Genomic DNA, 20,842 nt, shown 5'->3' with positions numbered 1-20,842 from the left:
TGCCCACCAGAGTGATCTCTCGGCTCCTTTTGGGATCTCTCTGCCACTGAAGCTTATTTCATTTCCTTTCACATCCCCCTTTTGGTCAAGAAGATGTTCTCCGTCCCACGATGCCAGGTCTACATTCCTCCCTGGGAGTCATATTCCACGTTGCCAGGGAGATTCACTCCCCTGGGTGTCTGATCCCATGTAGGGGGGAGGGCAGTGATTTCACCTTTCAAGTTGGCTTAGCCAGAGAGACAGGGACACATCTGAGCAACAAAGAGGCATTTGGGAGGAGGCTCTTAGGCACAATTATAGGGAGGCCTAGCCTCTCCTTTGCAGCAACCGTCTTCCCAAGGGTAAATCCTGTGGTAGAGGGCTCAACCCATCAAACCACCAGTCCCCTATGTCTGTGGTCATGTTAGCAACCATCGAGGTGGGGTAGGCCAATACCCCTGCATTCTCCACAGGCTCCTCAAGGGGGCACTACATATTTTTTTCCTTGTTTTTCTTTTTTTTTTTAACTTTCCTTTCTTTTTTAAATCAACTGTATGAAAAAAAATTAAAAAAAAAAAAAACATACAATAAAAGAACATTTCAAAGAGACCATAACAAGGGAGTAAGAAAAAGACAACTAACCTAAGATAACTGCTTTACTTCCAACCTGTTCCTACTTTACCCCAAGAAAGTTACCTAATATAGCAACATTTCTGTGAACTTGTTCCTACTATATCCATCAGAAATTAACAGACCATACTCATTCCTGGGCATCCCCACAACGTTAAATAGCTTATCTGTTCTTCTTGGATTATTGTTCCCCCTTCCTTAATTGCTCTCTCTTGCTAGTTCCCCTACATTCTACACTATAAACCATTTGTTTTACATTTTTCAAAGTTCACATTAGTGGTAGCATATAATATTTCTCTTTTTGTGCCTGGCTTATTTCGCTCAGCATTATGTCTTCAAGGTTCATCCATGTTGTCATATGTTTCACGAGATCGTTCCTTCTTACTGCCGTGTAGTATTCCATCGTGTGTATATACCACATTTTATTTATCCACTCATCTGTTGAAGGACATTTGGGTTGTTTCCGTCTCTTGGCAATTGTGAATAATGCTGCTATGAACATTGGCGTGCAGATATCTGTTCGTGTCACTGCTTTCCGATCTTCTGGGTACATACCGAGAAGTGCAATTGCTGGATCGAACGGTAACTCTATATCTAGTTTTCTAAGGAACTGCCAGACTGACTTCCAGAGTGGCTGAACCATTATACAGTCCCACCAACAATGAATAAGAGTTCCAATTTCTCCACATCCCCTCCAGCATTTGTAGTTTCCTGTTTGTTTAATGGCAGCCATTCTAATCGGTGTTAGATGGTATCTCATTGTGGTCTTAATTTGCATCTCTCTAATAGCTAGTGAAGCTGAACATTTTTTCATGTGTTTCTTGGCCATTTGTATTTCCTCTTCAGAGAATTGTCTTTTGATATCTTTTGCCCTTTTTGTAATTGGGCTGTCTGTACTATTGTCATTGAGTTGTAGGATTTCCTTATATATGCAAGATATCAGTCTTTTGTCAGATACATGGTTTCCAAAATTTTTTTCCCATTGAGTTGGCTGCCTCTTTACCTTTTTGAGAAATTCCTTTGAGGTGCAGAAACTTCTAAGCTTGAGGAGTTCCCATTTATCTATTTTTTCTTTTGTTGTTTGTGCTTTGGGTGTAAAGTCTAGGAAGTGGCTGCCTAATACAAGGTCTTGAAGATGTTTTCCTACATTATCTTCTAGGAGTTTAATGGTACCTTCTTTTATATTGAGATCTTTCGTCCATTTTGAGTTAATTTTTGTGTAGGGTGTGAGGTAGGGGTCCTCTTTCATTCTTTTGGATATGGATATCCAACTCTCCCAGCCCCATTTGTTGAAAAGACCATTATGACTCAGTTCAGTGACTTTGGGGGCCTTATCAAAGATCAGTCAGCCATAGATCTGAGGGTCTATCTCTGAATTCTCAATTCGATTCCATTGATCTATATGTCTATCTTTGTGCCAGCACCATGCTGTTTTGACAACTGTGGCTTTATAATAAGCTTCAAAGTCAGGAAGTGTAAGTCCTCCCACCTCATTTTTCTTTTTTAGAGTGTCTTTAGCAATTCGAGGCATCTTCCCTTTCCAAATAAATTTGATAACTAGCTTTTCCAAGTCTGCAAAGTAGGTTGTTGGAATTTTGATTGGGATTGCATTGAATCTGTAGATGAGTTTGGGTAGAATTGACATCTTAATGACATTTAGCCTTCCTATCCATGAACATGGAATATTTTTCCATCTTTTAAGGTCCCCTTCTATTTCTTTTAGTAGAGTTATGTAGTTTTCTTTGTATAGGTCTTTTACATCTTTGGTTAAGTTTATTCCTAGGTACTTGATTTTTTTAGTTGCTATTGAAAATGGTATCTTTTTCTTGAGTGTCTCTTCAGTTTGTTCATTTCTAGCATATAGAAACATTACTGACTTATGTGCATTAATCTTGTATCCCGCTACTTTGCTAAATTTGTTTATTAGCTCTAGTAGCTGTATCGTCGATTTCTCAGGGTTTTCTAGATATAAGATCATATCATCTGCAAACAATGACAGTTTTACTTGTTCTTTTCCAGTTTGGATGCCTTTTATTTCTTTGTCTTGCCGGATTGCCCTGGCTAGCACTTCCAGCACAATGTTGAATAACAGTGGTGACAGCGGGCATCCTTGTCTTGTTCCTGATCTTAGGGGGAAGGCTTTCAGTCTCTCACCATTGACTACTCATCTGCAAACAATGACAGTTTTACTTCTTCTTTTCCAATATGGATGCCTTTTATTTCTTTGTCTTGCCGGATTGCCCTGGCTAGCACTTCCAGCACAATGTTGAATAACAGTGGTGACAGCGGGCATCCTTGTCTTCTTCCTGATCTTAGGGGGAAGGCTTTCAGTCTCTCACCATTGAGTACTATGCTGGCTGTGTATGTGGCTGGCTGTGTACTATGTGTACTATGTGGCTCTTTATCATATTGAGGAAGTTTCCTTCAATTCCTACCTTTTCAACTGTTTTTATCAAAAACGGATGTTGGATTTTGTCAAATGCTTTTTCAGCATCTATTGAGATGATCATTTGATTTTTCCCTTTCAAATTTTTAATGTGTTGTAATACATTGATTGATTTTCTTATGTTGAACCATCCTTGCATGCCTGGAATGAACCCCACTTGGTCATGGTGTATGATTTTTTTAATGTGTCTTTGGATTCGATTTGCAAGTATTTTGTTGAGGATTTTTGCATCTATATTCATTAGGGAGATTGGCCGGTAGTTTTCCTTTTTTGTAGCATCTTTGCCTGGTTTTGGTATTAGATTGATGTTAGCTTCATAAAATGAGTTAGGTAGTGTTCCATTTTCTTCAATGTTTTGAAAGAGTTTGAGTAAGATTGGTGTCAGTTCTTTCTGGAAAGTTTGGTAGAATTCCCCTGTGAAGCCATCTGGCCCTGGGCATTTATTTGTGGGAAGATTTTTGATGACTGATTGGATCTCTTTGCTTGTGATGGGTTGGTTGAGGTCTTCTATTTCTTCTCTGGTCAGTCTAGGTTGTTCATATGTTTCCAGGAAATTCTCCATTTCCTCTACATTATCCAGTTTGTTGCCATACAGTTGTTCATAATATCCTCTTATAATTTTTTTAATTTCTTCAGGATCTGCAGTTATGTCACCTTTTTCATTCATTATTTTGTTTATATGGGTCTTCTCTTTTTGATTTTGTCGGTGTAGCTAGGGGCTTGTCAATCTTGTTGATCTTCTCAAAGAACCAACTTTTGGTGATATTTATCCTCTCTATTGTTTTTTTGTTCTCTATGTCATTTATTTCTGCTTTAATCCTTGTTATTTCTTTTCTTCTACTTGGTTTAGGATTGGTTTGCTGTTCATTTTCTAGCTTCTTCAGCTGATCCATTAGTTCTTTGATTTTGGCTCTTTCTTCCTTTTTAATATATGCATTTAGTGCTATAAATTTCCCCCTTAGCACTGCTTTTGCTGCATCCCATAGGTTTTGGTATGTTGTGTTCTCATTTTCATTCGTCTCTATATATTTAGCAATTTCTCTTGCTATTTCTCCTTTAACCCACTGATTGTTTAGGAGTGCGTTGTTTAACCTCCAGGTATTTGTGAATTTTCTAAGTCTCTGATGGTTATTGACTTGTAATTGTATTCCATTGTGGTCAGAGAATGTGCTTTGAATAATTTCAATCTTTTTAAATTTATTGAGGCTTGTTTTATGTCCCAGTATATGATCTATTCTGGAGAAAGTTCCGTGAGCACTAGAAAAGTATGTGTATCCTGGTGATTTGGGATGTAATGTCCTGTATATGTCTGTTAAATCTAATTCATTTATCAGATTGTTTAGGTTTTCAATTTCCTTATTGGTCTTCTGTCTGGTTGATCTATCTATAGGAGAGAGTGATGTGTTGAAGTCTCCCACAATTATTGTGGAAACATCCATTGCTTCCTTTAGTTTTGCCAGTGTTTCTCTCATGTATTTTGTGGCACCTTGATTGGGTGCATAGACATTTACGATTGTTATTTCTTCTTGTTGAATTGCCCCTTTTATTAGTATGTAGTGGCCTTCTTTGTCTCTCAAAACATCCCTGCATTTGAAGTCTATTTTATCTGAGATTAATATTGCTACACCTGCTTTCTTTTGGCTGTAGCTTGCATGAAATATTTTTTTCCATCCTTTCACTTTCAATTTCTTTGTGTCCCTGTGTCTAAGATGAGTCTCTTGTATGCAACATATTGATGGTTCATTTTTTTTGATCCATTCTGCGAATCTGTATCTTTTAATTGGGGAGTTTAATCCATTTACATTCAACATTATAACCGAGAAGGCATTTCTTGAATCAGCCATCTTATCCTTTGGTTTATGTTTGTCATATTTTTCCCCTCTCTCTATTAATATCCTTTATTGTACCCATACCGAATCTCTTTAGTACTGAACCTTTCTCCAAGTCTCTCTGTCCTTTCTTTGTTTCTCTGTCTGTAGGGCTCCCTTTAGTATCTCCAGTAGGGCAGGTCTCTAGTTAGCAAATTCTCTCAGCATTTGTTTGTCTGTGAAAAATTTAAGCTCTCCCTCAAATTTGAAGGAGAGCTTTGCTGGATAAAGTATTCTTGGTTGGAAATTTTTCTCACTCAGAATTTTAAATATATCGTGCCACTGCCTTCTCGCCTCCATTGTGGCTGCTGAGTAGTCACTACTTAGTCTTATGCTGTTTCCTTTGTATGTGGTGAATTGCTTTTCTCTTGCTGCTTTCAGAACTTGCTCCTTCTTTTCCGTGTTTGTCAGTGTGATCAGAATATGTCTCGGAGTGGGTTTATTTGGATTTATTCTATTTGGAATTCGCTGAGCATTTATGGTTTGTGTATTTATGTTGTTTAGAAGATTTAGGAAGTTTTCCCCAACAATTTCTTTGAATACTCTTCCTAGACCTTTACCCTTTTCTTCTCCTTCTGGAACACCAATGAGTCTTATATTCGGACGTTTTATATTATCTATCATATCCCTGAGGTCCGTTTCAATTTTTTCAATTTTTTTCCCCATTCTTTCTTTTATGCTTTCATTCTCCATTCTGTCATCTTCCAGGTCACTGATTTGTTGTTCAACTTCCTCTAGTCTTGTACTATGAGTGTCCAGAATCTTTTTAATTTGGTCAACAGTTTCTTTAATTTCCATAAGGTCATCTATTTTTTTATTTAGTCTTGCAATGTCTTCTTTATGCTCTTCTAGGGTCTTCTTGATATCCTTTGTATCCCATACTGTGGTCTCATTGTTCATCTTTAGTTCTTTGAGTAGCTGCTCTAGGTGCTGTGTCTCTTCTGATCTTTTGATTTGGGTTCTTGGGCTTGGGTTATCCATATCGTCTGGTTTTTTCATATGCTTTATAATTTTCTGTTGTTTTTGGCCTCTTGGCATTTGCTGAACTGGATAGGGTTCTTTTAGGATTTGTAGACCAATTGAAGTCCTTATCTCTAATTTATCAGATCTACAGCTTCGTGGAGTACACTTTCTCTAACTAACCAGCAGGTGGCGTCCACGAGCCACCTGTTCTCCACAAGCCAGTTCTCCCCTGCTTAGCCTTTGTGGTGAGTGGGGGAGTGAGTCTTGTGGGGTCCAATTGGTGTACCAAGCTTGCGTGTGTAGTTGGTGTTGCCCGCCCTGTATATGGGGCGTGTTTCTGGGCAGTCAGGGAGGGGGGTGGCTCTAACAATCAAATCTCCCTGGTGATTGTGGAGTTTTAAGGCTGCTGCAATAGTCTAATCCTTCAGTTCAGTCCTGCCACAGTTTGTCTCTGCCACTGACCCACAAGTCCTTGGTATTGGCGTATGGCTCCTGAGACTTGCGAGTGGGTCCCTCTTCCAGGCCATGCACCCCCTGGTCCTCTGTTGAGGGATGACTGTGCTATGTCACAGGTGAGTGCCATCCCCCCAGGGGAGTTCTGGGCTGCCGGGCTGTGTAGGGAGGCTCCCAGTCTGCTGAAATGATGGCTGAATGGGGCTTTGTTAATTCACACTGCTCCACTTTCCCAACTCTGGGACAATCAGCTGAGGTTGCAGGGAAGGCTAATGTCCACACCCAGTTTTGTGGTGTGTGCCTGTTATTTGAAGCACTTCCGTCACACTGGGTTGTCTGGGGCAGTTCTGGGCTATGGGGCTGGCGATGGGCAGGAGTGTTTCCTGTCCACCAGGATGATGGCTGTGAGCGGACACCCCCCTTTTCTTGGGAAGTTGTGGTGTTTAGTGAATTTTCTCAGCCACTGGATTATTGCCTTTTGTCTCAGAGCTCTCTTAGTTCTGCTCTTGTCTTGACCTGCCCAAATTGCAAGTCTTTGAAGCTTTCTGTATTGGGCTTCTTAGAGTAATTGTTTTAGAAAAAGAAAAAAGGATTAAAAAAAAGGGGCGGGGGCGCTCCTCAGAGATCTAATGGGTTATTGAAATGCTAAGAGACAAAGCAATTAGGGCCATTAAGGAAAGGTCCACAGGGCAGAGAGATCAGCTTTTCTTTGGGATTTGCATATGAGCCTCAGGGCCTGAGCTCTGCCCTTCCCCTTTCTATGTTCACCAGAACTCCAAAAATCCTCCACTTTTATTTTGGAGTTTTTTGTGTTGTTTTTTTCTATGCCTGTTTCCTCTCCGCTGGGCTGGCTGCTCTCATATTCTCTGGTGTCTGGTCTCAGTCTATCTATGGTTGGAGTTTGGATCAGTAGAATGAGTTTCCGATAAGGGCTGCCACTGCAGTTCTCCCTTCTCCTTCCCGGAGCTGACAGCCCCTCCTCCCACGGGACTGAGCCTGGCAGGGAGGGGCGCGGGTCCCCTGGCCACAAAAACTTACAGATTTCGCTAATCTCAGCAGTTTGACGTTTTCGTGAGTGTTGTATGAAGTATGCCCAAAGTCAGATTGCTCTGTGGTGTCCAGTCCACACAGTTCCTGGCTTTCTACCTGTAAGAAAGGAATAAGTTTCGTTTTCATACAGAGACAGCATGGGATAAGGGAAATGGAGGCAAAACCAGTTTAAACAAACCCCAGACAAAGAGAAGAGAGAATCTGCCTGCTCCTTATATGGAAAAGTAACCATAGTTACTGGAATGTAAAGCGATATGAGGTAATATCAGAGGTGGGAACTCACAGCAAAAAAAATAAAAATTTGGGGGGGATAGGCTGATCAGTTCAAAATCTCAATAATGAGCTAGCTGGCTCTCTAGGATTGGCTGTACAAATTAAAATCTCAAAAGATGAATTAGTTAGTGTTCTCGGATAGGCTGTAACCTCTGTAGTACCCAGTCAATGGGGAAACAGGGGAGGGACTTGCGAATTAGGAGTAGGAGATTAAAAGATCGCCATTTTCTTCCTCTGGCGTGCCAGCCTTCCTTCCATGTGTTTGGCTGGACGCCCTATCTTGCAAGATCGTAAATAAATTCTTTTCTCCTCCAGAACCGAGAGAGCGTTTATTCCCTTACAGGTACCGCTTTATTTCCGACACTACCTACTTTCCTGGAGGAGTAACTAAAACATACAGCTCACCAGTCCGCCATCTTGCCCTGCCTCTGATTCTCCCTTTTAAATTTGAGATGGCAGGAACTGTCATTCCAATCTCTTAGCTTGGGGTGCAAAGCCTGGAATCCCAGTGCCTTCTGAACATGGCTGAATCTGAGGGTGCTGAGGCCTAAATGTTCCTGGGGTGCCTGAGTCAGGAGTTTCCTGCACTCAGGTATGGGGAACCTGAATAAATATGGACTTCTCAGTAAGAGTGGCCAGTGAGGTGGAAGCCTTACTTTGGGGATTACCGAAGGGGATCTGGGCATTTGGAACCAGCCAAGTCAGGAGGTCAAGACCCCAGGGCCCAAGACCCACTTGAGGGGTGCTTGACTGGGTTTGGGGATGTCTGTGAAAAGGAAGGGGCATGCTTCCAAGGCTGGGGGCAGCTCAACATCTGCGTGTGGGGCGATAGAGGTTGGGAGTAGAGATTCCCACCTTGGGAGAGATTGAGGATGGAGCCCTAATGCCTAGCTTGGGGGCCTCTGGGCTGGGGCACAATTAACTGTGGGGGTTTTCTGGCCCTGGAGCTGCCTTTATTGGACAAACAATGTCCTGTGGATCCAAGCCTAGCTTGGGGATTGTATTAGCCCCCAGCTTCTGGGGGGGCCTTGGCTTGTTACTGCATCACTCCAATCCCTGCCTCTGCCTTCGCGTCTTCTTGTCCTCTCTGTGTCTGTCTTCCTGTCTGTCTCTTATAAGGACACTTGTCATTGGATTTAGGGCCCACTCAGATAATCCAGGATGTTATGAGTTGAACCCAAAAAAAACACGTGACAGTCCTAACCCTCAGTACCTCATTGGGAAATAGGTACTCTTATTGGGAAATAGGGTCATTGCAGATGGAATTAGTTCAGATGGGGTTGTACTGGAGTAGGGGGGCCCCTAATCCAATGTGACTGGGGTCCTTAGAAGAAGAGGAGAGATACCGAGGAGACGGCTTGTGAAGACGGAGACACATTAGAGTGATGCAGCCCCAAGCCAAGGACACCAGGAGACAGCAGAAGCTGGAAGAGGCAAGGCTGGATTCTTCTCCAGAACCTGCAGAGAGCTCACGGCCCTGCCCACACCTTGATTTGGGGCTGCTAGCCTCCACAGCTGTGAGAGAATACATTTCTGTTGCTTTGTACCACCCAGTTTGTGGTACTAGGTGTTTGTGAGCCCCTGTTCCCAATTTGGGGTAAGTAAAGCTGTGGGTGTCAACAACAGTGAGGACTGGCTGTAGGAGGTGGGAGGTACGTGTGGTTTCTGATGCCCTCGTTAATAGTGACCGAGTTTGGGCATGTGGGGACCTTCTGCAGAGTTTGACCTGCCAAGTAGGGTGAGTGAGTCTGGAGACTTAGATGTCAAGTTTAGAGCAACTGGTTTGGCAGTTCCTGATGCTTAGTTTAGGGGTGACTGAGTTTGGCAGCCCACATGCTTAATTTTGGGGTCCTGTTGATTACTTTAGAGCTGACTGAGGTTTGGGCCCCTGTGCCTAGTTTGGGGATCACTGAGTTGAGTGTCCCAGACCTGATCTGGGGGGGTTTGTGAGGCTGTGAGTCCTGATACAAAGTTTGTGGGTAACTAGCTGTGGGGCTCAGGTGCATATTTTGGGAGTGATGTGCAATGGTTTTACTGACTGTGGAGCCCTGAAGTTTAATTTTGGAGTGAGTGGGACTGTGGGCCTGTCTTGTAATCTGGCAGCTGACAGAGGCTGTGGCCCTAAACACCAAGCAGAGGTGACTTACTATGGTGTCTAGATGAGTTTCTGAGGCTGGGAACCCAGAGCCCTAGTTTGGGGTGACTGTATTTGGGGCTCAGACTCCAAGAAGCTCTAGTTTGTGGGTGGTGAAAGCAAATCACTCAGATATCTAGTTTGATACAGACTACACAGATGTTGAGGTTGGGTCTCCAAAAGCCAGGCTTTGGGGTGATAGCCGGAGCCCATATGGCAAGTTTGGCAGTTGACTGTGTCTTTAGATGCCTTCCCTGGGGATGTCATTCTTGTATATCAGAAGCCTAAGTTTTGGGGGGGCATTTGAGAAGGGGTGTCTAGATGCTTAGTTTCGGAGTTACTGATTACGAGGTCCTGATACTCATCTATATCATTTGGGGCCCACTGAGCCTCAAGGTTTACTTGCCAAAGTTTGAGGTGACTTATCACCAGGGTTCCTTGTAACCTAGTTTAGGGGTGATAGATGGGAGTGGCTGGGGCTAATCACCTATATACCTATCTTGGGGTGACTGACACGGTGCCTCAGATCTTGGGGATCCTGGAAGACTGGATTAAGGGTGGCTTAATTTGGGGGTCTTATACCTCATCCAGATTAAATTAAATTGCTGAGTTAACAGTTTATTAGAGGGTCCTAATGCTGATTTCATTTAGCTGTGCTGAGACTGGAGGCCCCGAGGCCTCCTTTTGAGGTGTCAATTTTCAGGTGTTGGGTGCCTAGTTTGGAGACTTGTTTGAGGCTGTGGAGATGACGAGATTGGAGGTTACTGCGCGGGGGTGGTGGGATGGGGAGCGGTGGGGGTGCTGCTGGCTGTGAATCCACACACATGCTTTGGGGCTGAATGAGCCTTGGGACCTAGTTAACAAGTTTGGGGGTAACTTGGGTCCCCGATGAAGGATCACTCAGCTAAAACCCAGAAGCCTAGTCCAGGGAAATTAGAGCTAGTTTGGGGCAACTAACTGTGGGAGTTCACATTCCTAGTTTTGCGGCTCACTGAGTCTAGGGGCACAGATGTTCGGCTGGGGGTTGTGCTCAAGGCAGGTACCCTAGATTCTGAGTTGGGTCTCTTTGACTATGGGGTTCCTCGCGTTTCGTTTAAGATGCTTGACCTTGAAGATCCAGATACCTGATTTGGGGGTTCAAATGCCTTCTTTTGGGGGTGACAGCCTATAGGGATCCTAAGGCTTAGTGTAGGGATACTGAGGTTTGGGGCCCAGAGCGTAGTTTGTGGATTGGTGGGTGTGCCAGTTTGAATGTATTGCGTCCCCCAAACGCCGTTATCTTTGATGTGGTCTTGTGGGGCGGATGTTTTGGTGCTGATTAGATTTGCTTGGAATGTGCCCCACCCAGCTGTGGGTGATGACTCTGATGAGATATTCCCATGGAGGCATGGCCCCACCCATTCAGGGTGGGCCTTGATCAGTGGAGCCATATAAATGAGCTGACTCAAAGAGAAGAGACTCAGTGCAGCTGTGAGTGACGTTTTGAAGAGGAGCAAGCTTGCTAGAGAGGAACGTCCTGGGAGAAAGCCATTTTGAAACCAGAACTTTGGAGCAGATGCTAGCCACGTGCCTTCCCAGCTAACAGAGGTTTTCCGGATGCCATTGGCCATCCTCCAGTGAAGGTACCCGATTAGTGATGTGTTACCTTGGACACTTTATGGCCTTAAGACTGTAACTGTGTAGCCAAATAACCCCCCTTTATAAAAGCCAATCCATCTCTGGTGCTTTGCATTCAGCAGCATTAGCAAACTAGAACAGTGGGCCTCAGTGTCACAGAGCCTAACTTTGGGGGTATCTGAAGTTGGGAGGCTAAATACTTAAAACTAGATACTAGTTTGTGGGGTAACTTACTGAGGGGTTTCTAATGCTTTGATAGGGGGTGACTGAGGGTGGAAGCTCAGATGTGTATTTTTTTTTAATTCAGTTTTGTTGATACATTCAAATACCAAACAATCATCCATGGTGTACAATCAACTGTTCACAGTACCATCATATAGTTGTGCATTCATCACCCCAATCTATTTTTGAACATTTTCTTTATACCAGAAAGGATCAGAATAAGAATAAAAAATAAAAATAAAAAAGAACACCCAAATCATCCCCCCCATCCCACCCTATTTTTCATTTAGTTTTTGTCCCATTTTTCTACTCATCCATCCATACACTGGATAAAGGGAGTGTGATCCACAAGGTTTTCACAATCACACTGTCAACCCTTGTAAGCTACATTGTTATACAATCGTCTTCACGAGTCAAGGCTACTGGGTCGGAGTCTGGTAGTTTTAGGTATTTACTTCTAGCTACTCCAATGCATTAAAACCTAAAAAGTGTTATCTATATAGTGTGTAAGAACGTCCACCAAAGTGACCTCTCAACTCTATTTGAAATCTCTCAGCCACTGAAACTTGATTTCTTTCATTTCGCTTCCCCCTTTTGGTCAAGAAGATGTTCTCAATCCCACAACGCTGGGTCCAGATTCATCCCCAGGAGTCATATCCTGCGTTGCCAGGGAGATTTACACCCCTGGGAATCAGGTCCCAAGTAGTGGGGAGTCAGATGTATATTTTAAGGGGAGCTGATGGTGGTGTAAAGTTGAGGGGCTGCTATTAAATGCCATTGTCCCATGGCCTAGGTTGGAGTTCAGATGCAAGGTTTGGGGATGATGGTAGAGATCCAGTTTCAGGGTGATTTTCTGGAGGCTTCTGATCTTGGTTTAGTGGAAACTGAGTTTGGGGGCCCAGATGTATAGTTTGGGGGAGTCTTAAGCTGGGTGGGGCTCATATCCCAGTTTGGGGCTGAGTCTGGTGATCCAGTTGTCAAGTATGGGGTAACAGGGTCCTAAATGCTCAGTTTAGGGGTGACTGAGTTTCAGCCCTATTTCCAGTTTGAGTGTGACTGAGAGTGGGGGGTCAATATGTGAGTGGGGTGACAGTAGCTGGGGCCCATTTGTCTAGATTGGAGGTGACTTACCTTAGGATCTGATTTTTTTTGGGGGGGGGGCTTGAAGAGGAAAGCCAAGTGTACCAACTTTGGAGGGCTTGATGCCTAATTTTGGGGTAAATGAGTTGAGGGGAATAAATGCTTAGTTTGGGGTGACTTGTGGGGGTGTCTAATGCTTATTTTGGGATGAATGAGCCAAGGCTCATTTCCTTTGGTCTATGAGTGTCTTGGGTTGGGGGTCTTGTTTTGAGGGTGAAGAGGGCTGGGGCCCAGAATCCTCATTTTGGGTTGTTTGGAGCTGGGCTGGGGTCCAACCCTTGGCATTTCCGAGTCTGGGTAGTCAGTAAGGTGGCTTGGGATGGACGGGCCTCAGTGTCACAGAGCCTAACTTTGGGGGTATCTGAAGTTGGGAGACTAGATACTTAAACTAGCCTTAAGTTCTGGGTCTGATTCTGGGGTCTCCCCTATGTTTGGAGGTTTCTGAGGAAGGCTGGGGTTCACATGCCTGGTTTGAGGGTATCTAGACGCCTCCTTTGGAGGAATCTGACAGAATCCTGGAGCCCTGGTCCCCGGGTCTGGGCTGCCCTGAGGGTCTTCAGGAGGCTGGCCTGTTTTTTGGGGGGCGACTGACACGGGGGCGTCACCCGCTGGAATAGTGGTCCCAGGTAGGACCTGAGGGGGTGGGAGGGGGCGCTGCAGCGCGGAGCCCGGCTGCGGCCCCCGGGGCTGGCTGCGGCGGGAGGTTCCCGCGGGAAGCGGAGCGCGGCGGGGCGGCCGGCGGCGGGAGGGCGAGCGCCGAAGTGACAGGAGAGGAAGAAAAATGGGCCAAGAAATCAGAGTGGACGCGCGGGGGGCGCGAGTCCGGGAGCCGGTGGCTGCGGCGACGGGCTGGGGCCGCGCTCGGGCCTCAGGGGACACCGCCCGCGCGCCTTCGCGGGCCCCCGCCCTGGAAGCCCGGGGCCGAGAGCCGACCCTCTCCCCTAATTCCAATTCCCAGCCTTCCCCTTTTTTCTAGCCCCCCACCCTCTCGCGTCCCAGGCCCCCCCTCCCGCGTTCTATGTGTCCCCCCACCGCAGCCCGCCGCCTTCGGTTCCCCTCCAGGGCGTTCCACTCACTTTCTCCACGTTCTAAGCCCTCCCCGCGGCGTTCTTCTCCCCCTCCGCCTGCGTTCTACCTGGGTCGCCCACGTTCTAAACTCCGTCTCCGCCACCTGACCCCTTCACCTCCACGTGCTAGAGCCCCCCCCCCCGTCTCGTCTAACCCTCCCCGCATTCCCCCTCCCTTCCTGCAGCGCCACCCCCGTCCCTTCCAAAGGCCTGGGGCGGAAACGCGGCGGCGGCGGCGGCGGGGACCCGGCGGGCGGGGCGGGGGCGGCGGCCAGTGGAGCGGGAAGCAGGACAAATGAGGCCCGGCCCGCGCGGCCGACAGGCCCCTCCATCTTCCCATTAGCGCCTAATGGCCCCCCCGCCGCCGCCTGATGAAGATTTATCGGCCCCGGAACCCCCGCCCCCGCCGCCCCCGGGCTCCCCCCGCCCGGCCACCTGATGAAGCCGTCACCCCGGCGGGCCCCGCGGCAGAGACCGGCGAGACGGCGGCCAGAGACGCTGAGAGACGAGAGACGCCGGGAGGTTCCCGCGAGGGAGTGGAGGGAGGGTCTGACCAGGAGCCTGGGGACCCCCGCCCCCCACGGTGAATCCGTCCTTAGTTCTGCGCCCCCAGATCCCGAGATGGGGGTGGAAGGGGAGGGGCTGCAGCCGGGTCGGACAAGGTTAAGGTCCTCGGGGGCCTGAGGGGGGAGACGGAGCTGGGGCCCCGAGACCCGGGTCTGAGGCGGACTCAGGAGCTGAACTTCTGGGTCTCGGGGGAGGGGACGTCGGGGGGCAGGTCTCCCGAGCCCGGGGGCGGGGTTGGGAGGCCCCTGATTGATTTCTGTTTACCGGCTGTCCCCGCGGGCGGAAGAGCGAATCGCGCCCCATCCATCAACAGGCTCGCAGCCTCCCTAATAAAAACATTTTACTCCTAAATGATCTCGAACTAATTAACTCAAAGTGTTAATTAAAGTTTGCGCAGACAGCATTGTCATCAGGGAGGGCGGTGGATCCATCTTCCTGAGAGAGAGACAGCGCTGGGGGGGCTCTGGAGAAGAGGGGAGCCCTCCCCTCCCCCACCCGTCCCCCGCGGCCCCTCCCCCACCGCCCCGCTGCTCTGCCCCGGCTCTCCTGGCCGCCCCCCCCCCCCCCCGCGTCTCCCTCGGCCCGTCTCTGCTCTGATCTTTGCTCTCTTTTACCTGGTCTTTCCGGTCTCTGTCACTGACAGTCTCTGTCTCTGAGTTCCTGTGTCTCTCTGTCTCTGAGTTCCTGTGTCTCTCTGTCTCTGAGTTCTGTGTCTCTCTGCCTCTGTCTCCTGTTACCTCTTGGCAGAGCGCTGTCTCCTGTCTCCAGTTAATGAGGAGCCTTTGTTCATGTGCCTAGGTTGCATCAGGGTTATGTGTGTGACACGTGCCTGTGTCAGGGTTTGCATGCCAGGGTACACTATGTGTTCGAGGGTATCGTGTGGGTGTGTCTCAGGGATGTCAGGGATTCACACGTGGATACATGTGTGTTAGAGGGTGTTGTGTGGACACGTGTATCAGGGTTTGTGTGTGGATGGGTGTGTCAGAGCTTGCAGGGGCACACATTTTTATGAGTCCACGAGGTGTGTGTGAGCACATGTCTGTGTCAGGGGATATGTGTGTGGACCATGTGTGCCAGGGTTTGTGTGTGGGCACGTGCAGTGTCAGGGTTTGTGTGAGCCCCGGGGGTATGTGTGTGCACACGTGTGTGTGTGTGTGTGTGTGTGTGTGTGTGTCAGTGTATGGGACCGGGGCCGCCAGGCAGGCTGTGGGGCCTGACCTGGGTGTCTGTGTCCCTGAGGCTGTTTGAGGGGCCAGGACCTGGGCTCCTGCCTCCTTCCCACATCAGCCGCCCTGGGCAGGCGGGAGCGGGCTGTGGGCGCACTAGCCTGGCGAGTGACCAGCCGTGAACTCAACTGTAAACTCAGGTGAACCCGTGCACACAGGCATGGGAGCCCCCTGCTCTGCCCCGGCCGGGGTCTCCTTCTGCACCCAGCCCGGCTCGGCCCCTCTTCCCTGCCCCCTCCATGGCAGCCGGGGCGGCAGGGCAAGGGAGCCGGGGCCGGGACAGGCCACCAGGCCACGGGCATCAGTGGGGTGGCTGGCTGGGCGGCCCCAGCGTGAGCTCATACATCAGGGCTGACAGGCTCCAAAAGCCCCGGAATTAAAACCTAAATCGAATATTGATCACCCGCTCTGGCCGTGGCGCCCACTACGGCCCCCCCAGCTCCCGCGCGCTGGCTGCCCGCTCGCTTGCTCTCAGGCGTCACCGCTGTCCTTCTCTGTCTCCGTCTTGCTCTCTCCCCAGCTTCTTCTGGTGACTGGTGCCTCAGCCAGGGGCAGAGAGAGCAAGACCCGGAGACAGAGGGACACACACACAGACACAGAGACAGGCAGACACCAAGCGGACCCAGGCCCGGAATTAGTGAAACACAGACTCACAGAGACAGAGCACGCGACGTGAAAACACAAACCCAGGCACACAGACACCAGATGCCCACACAGGAAGTCACACACAGTCACACACTGAAAGTCACAAAGACACAGGCACCTGCACACAAATACTACACAGAGGATGCACATAGAGAAAGTCACCCTCAGAAACAGACAGACAGTCACAGGCCCACGCGGTTACGGTCACACACAGAGAGCCACACAGGTGCGAAAGACAGACATGGTCACAAGGCAAGTCATTTCAGTGTGGGCAGAGTGAGACAGACAGACAGGAAGTTACAGTTATCCATGCAGGCAGACAGACTGACATACAGCACTTCATACACTGAACTCCAGAGTGGCAGAGAACACACACACACACACACACACACACACACACAGTCCCCGTCACTCTATTTCTACTATCCTGACATAACAGCCACATCGGTCTCACTACCCCCCAACCTCCCTACACCCCCTAACTTTACCACCATTCCTGGATCCAGACCCCAGCGAGGCCTCCTGCACTCCCATCTCCCACCTCCAGCACTGAGCAGCGCCCTCCATGCCCCGAAGGGCCTGGGCTGGACCAAGAACAGAGCTTGGGAAGTGGATCCTAGAAGGGGCAAAAAGGGCTCCACCCCCAGAGAGGGGCAGGGACAGGGTCAAGGTCACACCTTCCAGGCTGGCCCAGGGATCTGGGGCGGTAGTCTCTGAGAACACCTGTGGAATGGAGGCTAGACAGCAGGAAGGACTTCCCTGGGCCCTGAGGGCTGAGCCTGGTGGAAGGGGCACAGGTGCTGCCCCAGCCCCCACCCCCACCCCGCAGCTTCCTGGGCTGGGGCGGGCGGCGGAGGCGGGTGGTGGTGGCTGCCGGGGAGAAGATGAATCTTTCATGAGTGATTTGCGGCCGCCTCTTCTCGTCCCGTGTTGTTTAATGTTTCAATTTGGGCGAAAGCAAAACATTCAATCAGGCGGATTAAGTGCGTAATGCGTCTCATCGCTCAATCTGTCGCCTCCGCCGGGCAGCCCGCCGGGTGGGGGGGTGGGGGGGTGGGCTCAGAGTGGGTGGCGGGCAGAGACCCCGGCCGGATAAGTCCTGGCCTTAGCTTGGCTCCTGAGCTGCACCTGGGGATGCCCCCCAGTCTGGGACCGGCTGCCAGACCCCCAACTCCCCCAGTCCCAGGCCCACCTTGCCCCCACATATGGCTCTCTGTTCCACCCCTCAGTGTCCCTCTGGCTTTTTCAGCCCTGGATTTCTGTGTCCCTCTGTCCACCTGCCTGTGTCCGCCTGTCTTTTTCTCTGTGTCCACCTCTTCCCTGTCTTTTCTGTGTGGCCACCAGTTCCTCTGTGACTTTCTGTCTCTCCATGAGGGTCTGCCCAGCACTTTCTCTGTGCACCTGTATCCCTCTGTCCACCTGTCTTTGTGCACCTGTCTTCTCTGTCAGTCTGTCTGTTCCCTGGGTTTTCTAGCTCTCCTTTTTTCTGTAGGTCTCTCCCCCATCCCCCTGTCACACTAACTGTCCCTCTGGCATTCCTGCTGCCGTCACTCATATGCTCGGTGCCATGTTTTGCCTACCCATGTCCATCTGTCCGGCAGCCACCTCTCTGTCCATCACCCTTTCTCTGCCCACTCTCGGTGTGCAGGTTCCTCTTGGCCCTCATCTTTCCTCACTCTCTCCTGTTCTATCGCTGTTCTGAAACCCCTGTCTCATTCTCACTGTGCTTGCAGCCCCTGTAGGCCTGCTCCCTGCCCCTCTGCCTGCTCACTTCTCTGTTCCCTGTTCATCTCTGGTCCTCTCTGTGTCTGCCTGTCTCTCTGCCCACCTCCCTCCATACCTCTCTCTCTCTCTCTCTCTCTCTCTCTCTGTTTCCCTGTCTCTGCTTCTATTTGGGTCTGTCCCCCTGGCTTTCCTCCCCAGGTTCCTTGACTGGTCAGCCCCGTCCCTGTGCTGCCCAGTGCCTCCATGTCCACTAGGGGGCAGCAGGTCCAGGCTTTTCTGACAGGGAGGCGGACGGAGAGGATGGCCAGGGGCTTCCAGCCAGCCCCATGGCCCGTCTGCAGACCACCTCGTTCGTGGAGTGTCCATGCCACCCAGCCCCCTCCTCCCCCCTCAGACCCAGGTGTCCAGGATCCTGGCCCTCTCCTCCCTCAGACCCAGGGATCTGGGACCCAGCCCCTTCCTCCCTCAGACCCAGTAGTTCTGCCCCCTAACTCCTTTCTCTCTCAGAACCCAGGGGTCCTATCCTCCAGCCCCTTCCTCCCTCTGTCCCTCCCAGGCAGCCTGTGACCGCCCTGGGGATGAATGGAGATTTGAGCTGCGGGCTGATGGGCACCAACCAGAACTGTCGTCCCCACAGCCTGCTGCTGAGACCTGTGGGGCTGCAAGGCCAGGGAACTACAGGCAGAGACACCCTCGGACCACTCCAGAAACACACCCGTGGGGCACACACATGGATACCAGTAAACAATGCATGTGTGCACACACTGGGATGTGCACGTGCACACACATGGACCCAGGAAACACTGCAGAATCTTCAGCTCAGCCTCACACAGACACCTGCCCTAAACCACAACTCCAATCACCCTCCAGACACTTCACCCCACGCAGAAGCTCACAGGTACGCAACACACACACTCATGCTCTGTCTCCAGCCTCAACCCTGCAGTCTGGACCCCGTCACACACACACACACATATACATACACACATACACACACCCTGAGCTTCTACCCATTCAGACGGCTTTGAGGGCAGCATGGGAAGGGCGGGAGTCTCCCCAGATCCCCAGCTCTGCCTCTGCCCTCCCCCACCCCCTGCACTCTCGTCTCCTCAGTCCCCGGTCCCCTCTGCCTCCGACCTTCCGGTTGCCCTTGCCCGCCCTGGCTCCCCCATTCCTTCTCTCCTTCACTTCCTCACCCCTCTCCTGCTCACATTCCCCCAGCGTCCCAGATCTCCCCAACTCCCTAAATTTCTCTTTCTCAGTCTCTCACTCTCATGTCTCCTGTCTCTTTCTCCATCATTCTGTTTCTCTGAATTTGTCTATGTCCATTGCTTTGCGCCTCGGTGGAGAGTCTAACATCTGGGTTTTTCTCTCTGAGGCCCTCACCATTTATCTCTATGTCGTCCTTTCTTGGTCTCTGGATGTCTCTCAGTCTCTGTAACTCAAGGCTTCTCAGTCTCTCTGAGGTTCCCTTATCTCTCTGTCTCTCTCTCTCTGCATTTCTGGGCCATTCACTCTCTCACTGTCCGTCTCTCTGTCTCTCTGTCCATCCAGCTCTCTCTCCCTCCCGGACCCTCCCTCCCTCCCCCTCTCTCCCTCTCTGTCTCACTCTTCGCCTCTCTCTTTTCTCTCTCAAGTGTTTTCAATTTTATTCTGAGTGGAATTAACTACCCCTGATGTCAAATTGCCGCCGAAATCGATAATAATATCTTTACAAAAGAGGATATTCTTCTCTCGGAGAACGGCCTCTGAAAAATGGAAAATTTAGTCGAAATTGATTCATTACTTGACACTTTATAGAACGGCTGCGTATTGATCGCACCTGTCATGTCCCATCTCCCCTAATCGAAGCTGAAGGCCGGCTCCGATGCCTGCTATTTTTCATAATTCCACCGCAGCCGACAGCTCCACAAACACCACCCGCTCGCTCGGCCTCCGCCTCCCCATGCCGGCCGCCGCCGCGCGCCCTCAGCCTGGCCCCGGCCTCGCAGGCCGCGCCTGCACGTCCGTCCGTCCGTCCATCTGCCCACCAATTCCCGGGATGCCCTCTGTCTGTCCTCCCCTCTTACGTAGCCGCTCCCTCCTGCTGTCCTCCCTGCCCCAGCCCCAAGCCCTAAGTCTGTCTGTCTGTCCCGTTTCTGGCCCCATCAGTTTTCCACCTTTGGCCCATCCTTTCCCTGGAAACTGCTGTCCCCCCCACCCTTGTCCGTCTGTCTGACTTCCCACCCCATGCCCACGCATGGGCCTGCCCGGCTGGCTGCCTTTCCCTGCTCCCCTGGGCCGCCCACCTGCCCCCCGTGTCTGTCTGTCTGTCCTCCCTGTACTTCATCCCCTGCCTGCATCTTTCTACCACGGGGGTGGGGGAGGGGGGCTCTCTCGGTCTGTCCGTCCTCTCTCGGGAGGGGTGGGGGTGCTGTTAGTCTGTGACCTCTGCCCCAGCAGACTGGGATCCCCTAGATTCCCTCTGCTCTCCCCCATTTCCAGCCCCAATTCCAGCCCAGCTCCCCTGCCATCCCGCGGCCACCTCCCAACGAACCCCAGGCTCCCCGCCCTTTTCTCTGAACCCTTCTCCCCTCCTCCCTCCGGCTCTCTTCAACACCCTCTCCCTCGCTCCCTCCTCTCTCTCCCTCCCTCCCTCCATTCTTCTTTCCCTCTCCCCCTCCCATCTTTCTCCCCCACCCCCACCACAGGCCCCCTGTTCCAGGCCTCTGTGCGCCTCGGTGGGGACCCAGAGATGAATCAGACACAGGCCCTGCCCTCAGGGAGGCTTTAGTCATCCTGGGGTGGCCTGATCGTGCCAGAGGATGTGCAGGGGCTGCGGGCGGGGGTGATTCGGA

This window comes from Choloepus didactylus, chromosome 27 (genome assembly GCF_015220235.1).
Source record: "Choloepus didactylus isolate mChoDid1 chromosome 27, mChoDid1.pri, whole genome shotgun sequence".
NCBI classification, from domain to species: Eukaryota; Metazoa; Chordata; class Mammalia; order Pilosa; family Megalonychidae; genus Choloepus; species Choloepus didactylus.
This window is presented reverse-complemented; position numbering follows the sequence as displayed.